Here is an 8,610-nt window from a genome sequence, read left to right on the forward strand (position 1 = left end):
TGATCAACAAGGCCAGTGGGCTGAGGAATGGTAGATGGAGTTTAATTTAGATAAATGCAAGGTGTTGCATTTTGGTTGGCCAAAGTGATCTAGGGGTACAGGTTCATACCTCCTTGAAAATGGAGTCAGAGGTAGACAGGATGGTGAAGAAGGCTTTAAGCATGCTTGCTTTCATCCGTCAGTGCACTGCACTGAGTATAGGAGTTGGGACGTCTTGTTGCAGTTGTACAAGATGTTGGTGAGGCTACATTTGGAGTACTGCACGCAGTTCTGGTTACCTTACTATATAAAGGATATTATTAAACTAGAAAAGTGCAGAACAGATTTATGAGGATGGTACCTTGACTGGGAAGTTTGAGTTATAAGGAGAGACTGGGTAGGCTGGGACTTTTCTCCCTTTGAGTGTAGGAGATTGACAGGTGACCTTATACAGGTCTTTAAAATCATGAGGAGCATAGATAAGGTTGATAGCCAGCTGCTTTTCCCCAGGGTAGGGGAGTCTAAAACTAGAGGACATAGGTTTAAGGTGAGGGGCAGAGATACAAAAGGACCCAGAGAGGCAATTTTTTCCACACAGAGGGAAGTGAGTGTCTGGAATGAGCTGCCACAGGTAATGGTGGAGGCGAGCACAATTTTGTCATTTAAGAAGTATTTGGACAAGTACATGGATGGGATGGGTATGGACGGATACGGACCAAACACAGGCAAATGGGACCAATTTAATTATGAAAACTGGGTGGCATGGACAAGTTGGGCTGAAGTGCCTGTTTCTATGCTGTAAACCTCTATGACTATTAACCTATGCATAAAAACAGTTTTCAATCCTGTCAGTCTTAAAAAGGACTTAAGTTTTTTTTAACATTTTTATAAATCAGAATATGTTGGTTTCAGAAAAGCAGGTCTCACTGAATTTATATTGCTAGATAGGATTGCAAAATCCGAACTGTGTAAATAAGCCAAAACCTTGAGAATGAAAAAATTTGCCATTTACTCACTTGCTCGGAATATTCCAGTTGAAGTTCTAAATCATGGGCTCGTTGTTCAAGCCTCTCCATGCGTTCACTCTGTTCTTTCAAGTTCTGCTGGAATAGAGAGATTTGTTGCTGGGCTTGAAGAAGTTCCAAAAATCCAGGGCTCTTGTCTTTTAAGATCTCACTTGCCTGCAAAGTAGTATTACACTTAAAAATTCTTCATGAATCCATTTCTTTGATGGAAATTCTTCAGGCAAATTTTATAATTATTTTATTACCATATTTGAATAAATATCCAAGTGCTCTCACAGAAACAAATGCTTCAGCTCCATCATTGCTCGGGAAGACTCATTCAATTAAACACTTCCTCCTCCTAGGAAGATGGAGAGGGGAACCGGTCCATACTGGGAGACATACCTGCTTTCCACTACATTAATTGTCCTGGCTTGTGATATGCAATGCAGTTGGTAACACCAAAAGTACCCAGTACAAAAATTCGGCAACAGCAACTCCACAGCTTTTTAAATTTGATTTTCCCAATTGCACACAAATGCCTAGGAGCAATTCATTCAATTTCATGTTGTCGTGATATGCTCTTGGGCTGACCTCAATCCAAGATGAATCCAAAATAGTTTCAATCGTTCTTCAGCCAATTTTATGCATGAATGTGGCTGTTATATGCCTTGTTACACTTTTCTATCAATAATTTATCAATTCCAGTTCTGAAATCTCAATAGATTCAGCCTTTTAGAGAAGAGGTATAACTTCCACTATTCACATAAAAACAAACTCCCTGATTTCACTTTTGAATACCTTACCTTTAATTATGCATTTGTGCTTCCTTATTTCCCCTTCTAGAGAATACAGTTTTATTGCAACAATCTTATTAAATCACTTTCTGGTTTTGTTTAGATATAATTTAGATTTTTAGATTTTAGATTTTAGATTTTAGATTTTTTAGTATAATTTAGATTTTCCTTGTTTATGTAACCTATCCTCGTAATGCAAGCTCTGGTTTCATTTGGTGAAACTGTATTGTACCCCTCCAAGACATATTATCTTTCCCAAGTTGTGTTGCTCAAAACTGAACGTTACTCCAGATGGGTTCTGCACAACTTGGGTATCACTTCTTTCTTTCATATTCAGTCTTTTGTAAACTCCCAACATTCCAAAAGTCTCTGTTATCCACCTTGTTGTACATACGCTAACTTTTAAGTGATATGGTTTTCCACAGCTCCTAGATTTCTGTTATTATTATTATTATTATTAAGTAATACAGGGGATGCATTGGCTACAGTAGATTGGGAAACAATGAAACTGAATATAGCTGTATAGATAGGCAAACTGGAAGAGATTGAGAGAAAACAATGGCACATCAGATGTAAGAAACAGGTGAAATTATAACAGACATAAAGAAGTGATAGACACATTAAATAAATTTGTTAGTTGCATCTCTACTATGAAGGCAGGTACAATGAGAACCATGAGTCTAACTAAAGTAAGCACTTAAATGAAGTATAAATAGTGTTCCAATATGAATTGGACTAAGTGATTGCTTGACAATCTACATTCTAGTTGCAGAGAAAATAACTGAATATGGTGAATTTGATCTTCCAGAATTACTCAGATTCTAGATCTTTCAAAGGGCTGGAAGGTAGCAAATAAGGAGCTATAGTCCTATGTATAGTTTATCAATAAGAAACAAGATCCTGACACCTATATTAAGGGCATGATAGCAGAGCATTTGGAAATTGTAATGATTAAATATAGTCAAATTGGAATTTATGAAAGGGAAATAGGGTTTGATAAATTTATTTGGGTTTATAAAATTGTAAGGAGCAGGGTGGATATAGTGAAACTAATGGATATAGTGCATTTTGATTTTCAAAGATCATTTAATAAAACTGCCACAAAAAAAGGTTATTGTAGAAAACAAGGACTCATGGGATACTGGTTAATATACATTAATTAAAAATTGGTTAGCCTACCAACTGTGATACTTCACGTTGGCCCATGCCTTGCTTTGCACCATGCTGAATGTGAAGTGGTCCACTTCAACCTATATATATGTATAACCACTACCTCGAAAAGAGGGATGCCTGTGATCCCTTGTAGACAATGGTTAATTACCCAATGGACAGGAAACAAAGAGGCGGAACAAACAGGACATTTTGGATTGACAGGCTACAGCTAGCCTGGTAACACAAGGATCAGTACTTGCAATATCATTTATTTACAACCAATATGAATGTCTTGTATGAGAGGTAAGTACAACACATTCAAATTTGCAGAGACTTAGGTCGGAAAGTAAGTGGTAAAGGGGTCGCAAAGAGACTACAAAGGAATACCCGAGGTCACAGTGGATCAGACAGTATCCATGGAGAGAAAGCAAGCTAACGTGGAGTCTAGATGACTCTTCATCAGAGGCAAAATGTTAGCTTGCTTTTTCTCCATGGATGCTGCCTGGCTGCTGTGATCTCCAGCACAGATTCCAGCATTTGCAGTAATTTGCTGCTGTAAAGCAATATAAGCCTGGTTAGGTGAGCAGGCAAAATATTGGCAAATGGAATACAATTTGATGAAATGTGAATCATCTGCTTTGACAAGGAAAGTCAAAAAGCAAAATAACTTTGTCATGCTGAGAGATTTGAAATATGTGCATTGAGTGAGAACTGGATATTCTTGATCAGGTATAACAGACAATCAGAAAAGCAAACATCATTTTAGTTTCCATTACAGAGAAATGAATGTACAAGTACTCTTAATAGAAATAAGTACATCATTGGCGAGGCCAGACTTGAAGTACTATAATAATTTTGATCTCACCCAAGGGAAGAACATCATTGTACTCTCTCCACATCAATTACAAGCTTATTACACTAGCTCCTGGGAACAGGGGATTGTCCTATGAGGAGAAATTAAGTAGATTGGGTGCATATTTCCTGGTGTTCAAGAGAATCATAGGTGGCCAAATTCAAACATACAAAATTCAGAAGGAGCTCGGCTATGTAAATACTGAGAAAATCTGTCCCCTTCTCTTTACCTCTTCACAGCGTTTGAATTATTAGCAGCTTGCTAGTATCAGATGAGTTGAAGTTTTCTCCAGTTAAATATCAAAGCTGCTGCCTTTGCTCCCCCAGCCACAGGGAAGTTGAAACAGACTGTGCACGACCCTAGTCGTCCTATCTGACACCGAGTTTTCCACGCAAGAACTTATCATCAAGACTGCCTATTACTACCCACAAAATGACTGCCTATCTTGGTCCCTGCTTTAGCCCTCATCTACGCACTTCTTACTTCCACATTTTATTATTCTAATGCTGTTCCAACCAGTCTCCATCGTCCACGTTGCATAAGTTTTAACTCTCCTGTGTTTGATAGAATCCTTGTCCAACAATGTCAACATAGTCAGAAATGTAAAATTTGCATCTCTGTACCTATGCTTTTCACCTGCTCTTCTATAAACCCGTAGAGAAAGGCCTCAACTGTAAACCTTATCAAATTTGACCCTTTACTGGCTGCTGTCCCTTTATTTGGCCAGACTCTAACTGCAGTTCTCTTCCAAAACTATCTTACTTAAAACAGGAGTTACCATAAGACACAAGAGAAATAGGCCACTTAGCCAAACGGCTCTGCCATTCAATGAATTCATGGCTGATCTGATAATTCATTTTCCTCCCTTTTCCCCATAACCCTCTATTCCCTTACTGATTAAAAATCTGTTTATCACAGCCTTGAATATACTTAATAATGCACCCTTAACAGGTTTCTGCAGTAAAGAATTCCACAGCTTCACTCCCCTCAAGAAATTCCTCATCTGTCTTAAAGGATGATCCCTTATTCTAAGATTCCACTCTCTGGTCCTAGAGTCTCCTACAAGGGAGAACAAGCTCTCTGCATCTACCCCGTCAGAATGCCCAGTTCTGGGGACGGGTCACTTGACCTGAAAAGTTAACTGATTTCTCTCCACAGATGCTGCCAAAGCTGCTGGTCTTTTCCAGCAATTTCTATTTTTGTTTCTGATTTACAGCATTCGCAGTTCTTTCAGTTTTTAACAGCCCAGTGAACCTGCACTGCCGACAATGCCAGTATATCTTTCTTCAGCTAAGGGTTCAAATCTAATTACAGTTTTCCAGCTGTGGTCTGTGGCCTTGTATAGTTCTAGCAAAACCTCCCTACTTTTATACTCCATTCCCGTTGAAATAAGAGCCAACATTCCATTTGCTTTCCCTATTACCCACACAACTTTGATGCTAGCTTTTTCTGACTCATTGACAATAGGTCCCAAAACCATTTGTTCGCTAGCTTTCTGCTGTCTTTACCTGTTTAAATGATATTTAGCTCCTCTACTCTTCCTGCCAAAGCACATAACCTCTCATTCCTCCACATTATATTCCACTGATCCCTGTGGCACTCCACTAGTCATAGGTTGTCAAACTGAAAATGCTCCCCCTTATCCCAACTCAGTCTTCTATTAGTTAACCAATCCTCTTTCCATGCTAATACGTTACCTCTTATTAAGTAGCTTCCTTTCTGTAAGAACTAGGAACAGGAGTAGGCTATTCGGTCCCCCGAGCTTGCTCTGCCAGTCAATAGGATCATGGTTGATATGACAATCCTCACATGAACTTTCCTGCCTTTTTCATGTAACCCTGGATTCTCCTATTGATCAAGAATCTATCCCAGCCTTAAATATTCACAAGGACTCTACGTCCACAACTCTCTGTGGCAAGGGGTTCCAAAGACTCTCAACCATCAGAAGGAATTCCTCCTCATCCCAGTCTTAAATTAGTGCCCCTCAATTCTAAAACTGTGCTTCCTGATCCTAGACTCAACCATGAGGGGAAGCATCCCTTCAGCATTTACCCTGTCAAGCCCTTTAAGAATCCTCTATGTTTTAATGAGACCACTTCTCGTTCTTCTGAACTACAGTAAGTAGAGTCCCAGTATGCTTAACCTTTGCTCATAAGACAATCCCTCCATAATGGGCATCATCCTAGTGAATTAATACTTTTCCTGAAACAAGGGACCAAGACTGTTTATAGTACTCTAGATGTGTTCTCATCAGCACCTTATACAATTGCAGTTGGACTTCCCTTCTCTTATACTCCAATCCCTTAACACAACAGACAACATGCCATTGGCCATCCTGATTTCCTGCTGCATCTGTGCTAGCTTTCTTTTTTTGTGCACAAGTATCCCAAGCATCTTTGTGTTGTAGCTTTCTGCAATTTTTCTCCATTTAAATAATACTGTTCTTTTATTCTTCCTTCTAAAATGAACAACTTCGCATTTTCCTCCATTTGCCACGTTTTTGCTCACTTACTTAACCTAGCAATATCTTTCTGTAAACTGTTTGTATGCCTCTTGCAATCCGTCTTTCCATGTATTTTTGTTTCAGCTGCAAATCTGCCTACATTACACTTGCTTCTTTTTGCCAAGTCATGAATGAAGCCCAGCAGATTCCCAACCTCAAGGTGAAGCCCAGTATGGACTGCCTGCTTTAGAAGGATTGTAATGCTGAACTTTTTCCTTTATTTATCTTTCTAATTTATACCTAAGATTTTGTACCAATGTATCTTTGTACCTAGGTTTAAAAGGACTGTAATGCCAATCTTTTAACTTTATTTCTTTACTTTTCTAACTTATACCCAAGATTTTGTATCTAGGTATCTTTGTACATAAGATGGCACTGAAAATGCCATGTATTTTCATGTATTCCTGTACTTGAGTACGCGACAATAAGCTGAATTCTAATTTTTTATCTTTATTCATCCAGGGGAATGAGGGAATCGCTGGCTAGGCCAGCATTTATTGCCCATCCCTAATTGCCCAGAGGGCAGTTCAGCGTCAACCAGACTGCTGTGGCTCTGGAGTTACATGTAGGCCAGACCAGGTAAGGACGGCAGTTTCCTTCCCTAAAGGACATTAGTGAACTACATGGGTTTTTCCAACAATCGGCAATGAGTACATGGTCATCATTAGACTTTTAATTCCAGCTATTTTTGTCGAATTCAAATTCCACCGTCTGCTGTGGCAGGATTCGAACTCAGGTCCCCAGAACATTACTTGGGTCTCTGTATTAACTGTCCAGCGATAATACCACTAGGCCATTGCCTCCCCTATTGTCAAATACCTTCTGAAAATCCAAATATATTACATTCACTTCTTTCTCTTTATCTAATCTGCTGTTACCTCCTCAACAATTCAAACAAATTTGTCAGCAACGATTTCCCTTTCGTGAAACCACACTGACTCTGCATGGTCATATTACATATTTCTAAATGCCCTGCTATTACAGCCTTCATAACAGACTCTAACATTTTCCTAATAACAGATGTTAAGCTAAGTCACCTATAATTATCTGTTTTTTTTGTCTCTTTTCCCTTTTTAAATAAAGGTGTTATACTGGCAGTTTTACAATTGTCTGGGACCTTCCCAGAATCTAAGGATTTCCGGAAGATATCAGCAGCACATCCACTATTCCTGTAGCGAGTTACTTTAATATCCTGGAATGCATCCCATGAAGCCCAGAGGACTTATCAGTCTTTAGCCTCATTACTTTCTCTAGCACTTTTTCCTCTAATGATAATTATTGTATTTATTTCTTGACCTTCTGCCCTTTGAATATTTAGTATTTTAGGATGCTGCTCGTGTCTTCTACTGTGGAGACTGATGCAGTGTATTTATTCAAGTCCTCTGCCATTTCCTTGGTTCCCATTATTATTTCCCCAGCCTCATTCTCTACAGGGCTATGCTCACTTTGTTTCTTTCTTCATTTTTATATACTTATAGAATCTGCTGCTGTCCATCTTATTTTCCAACTCTTAAAACAAATTTCTGGACACCCAACCTAGTAGTATTCAGTGTTAAATTTTATCTGATAATCATGCATGTGAAGTACCTTGGGACATTTTAATGCACAAAAGCTATTATACAAGCATGCATTGTTAGCTTCAAATCTAAAGTAGACGATACCTCTGTTCATACAATCTAGCATAGCCATCGTCCACTTGTTCTATGACCCCCAACAAACTATTGATCTAATCTACCAAACTTCCTCTATTGCTCTTTTCATGACACTTTGCACATGCACAGTACCTAAAAAAGTCAGAGCCACTCTATGTAGAACTGGTCTACAGAGACTAGCTGCACTCCTTTGCACTTACGTATTGTACACTTTCTGTATCCTCACATGCTTCAGACTAGAGCCAGTTCAAGTAAAAAAAGCAGAACAAACAAAACAAAACTCACACTTTATAACAATCATTTATTGTTTTACACTGCACAGTACAAGAATTCATTGAGAATCTGAGTCAAAATTCACACTGTGAATCAGATTCAGCAAAAATGCAGATCAAAGTACTGTGGCAATGAATTTGACCTTATACTAATCTCAAAATGTAAAAACAGTTCAGTTCTGCAACATCATTCATACTGTGACGATGCTGTCACTTTAAAATGGTTATTTTGTCCTGGGTTTTTTTTTTGAAGAGAGGTTGTATAGGCAGAGGTACCGATGTAACTACAGGAGACAGCCTAAGTTAATACAGTGTGGAGCTGGAGGAACACAGCAGGCCAGGCAGCATCAGAGGAGCAGGAAAGCTGACGTTTCAGGTCAGGACCCTTCTTCAGAAAC

This window comes from Rhincodon typus, chromosome 7 (genome assembly GCF_021869965.1).
Source record: "Rhincodon typus isolate 14 chromosome 7, sRhiTyp1.1, whole genome shotgun sequence".
Classification (NCBI taxonomy): Eukaryota; Metazoa; Chordata; class Chondrichthyes; order Orectolobiformes; family Rhincodontidae; genus Rhincodon; species Rhincodon typus.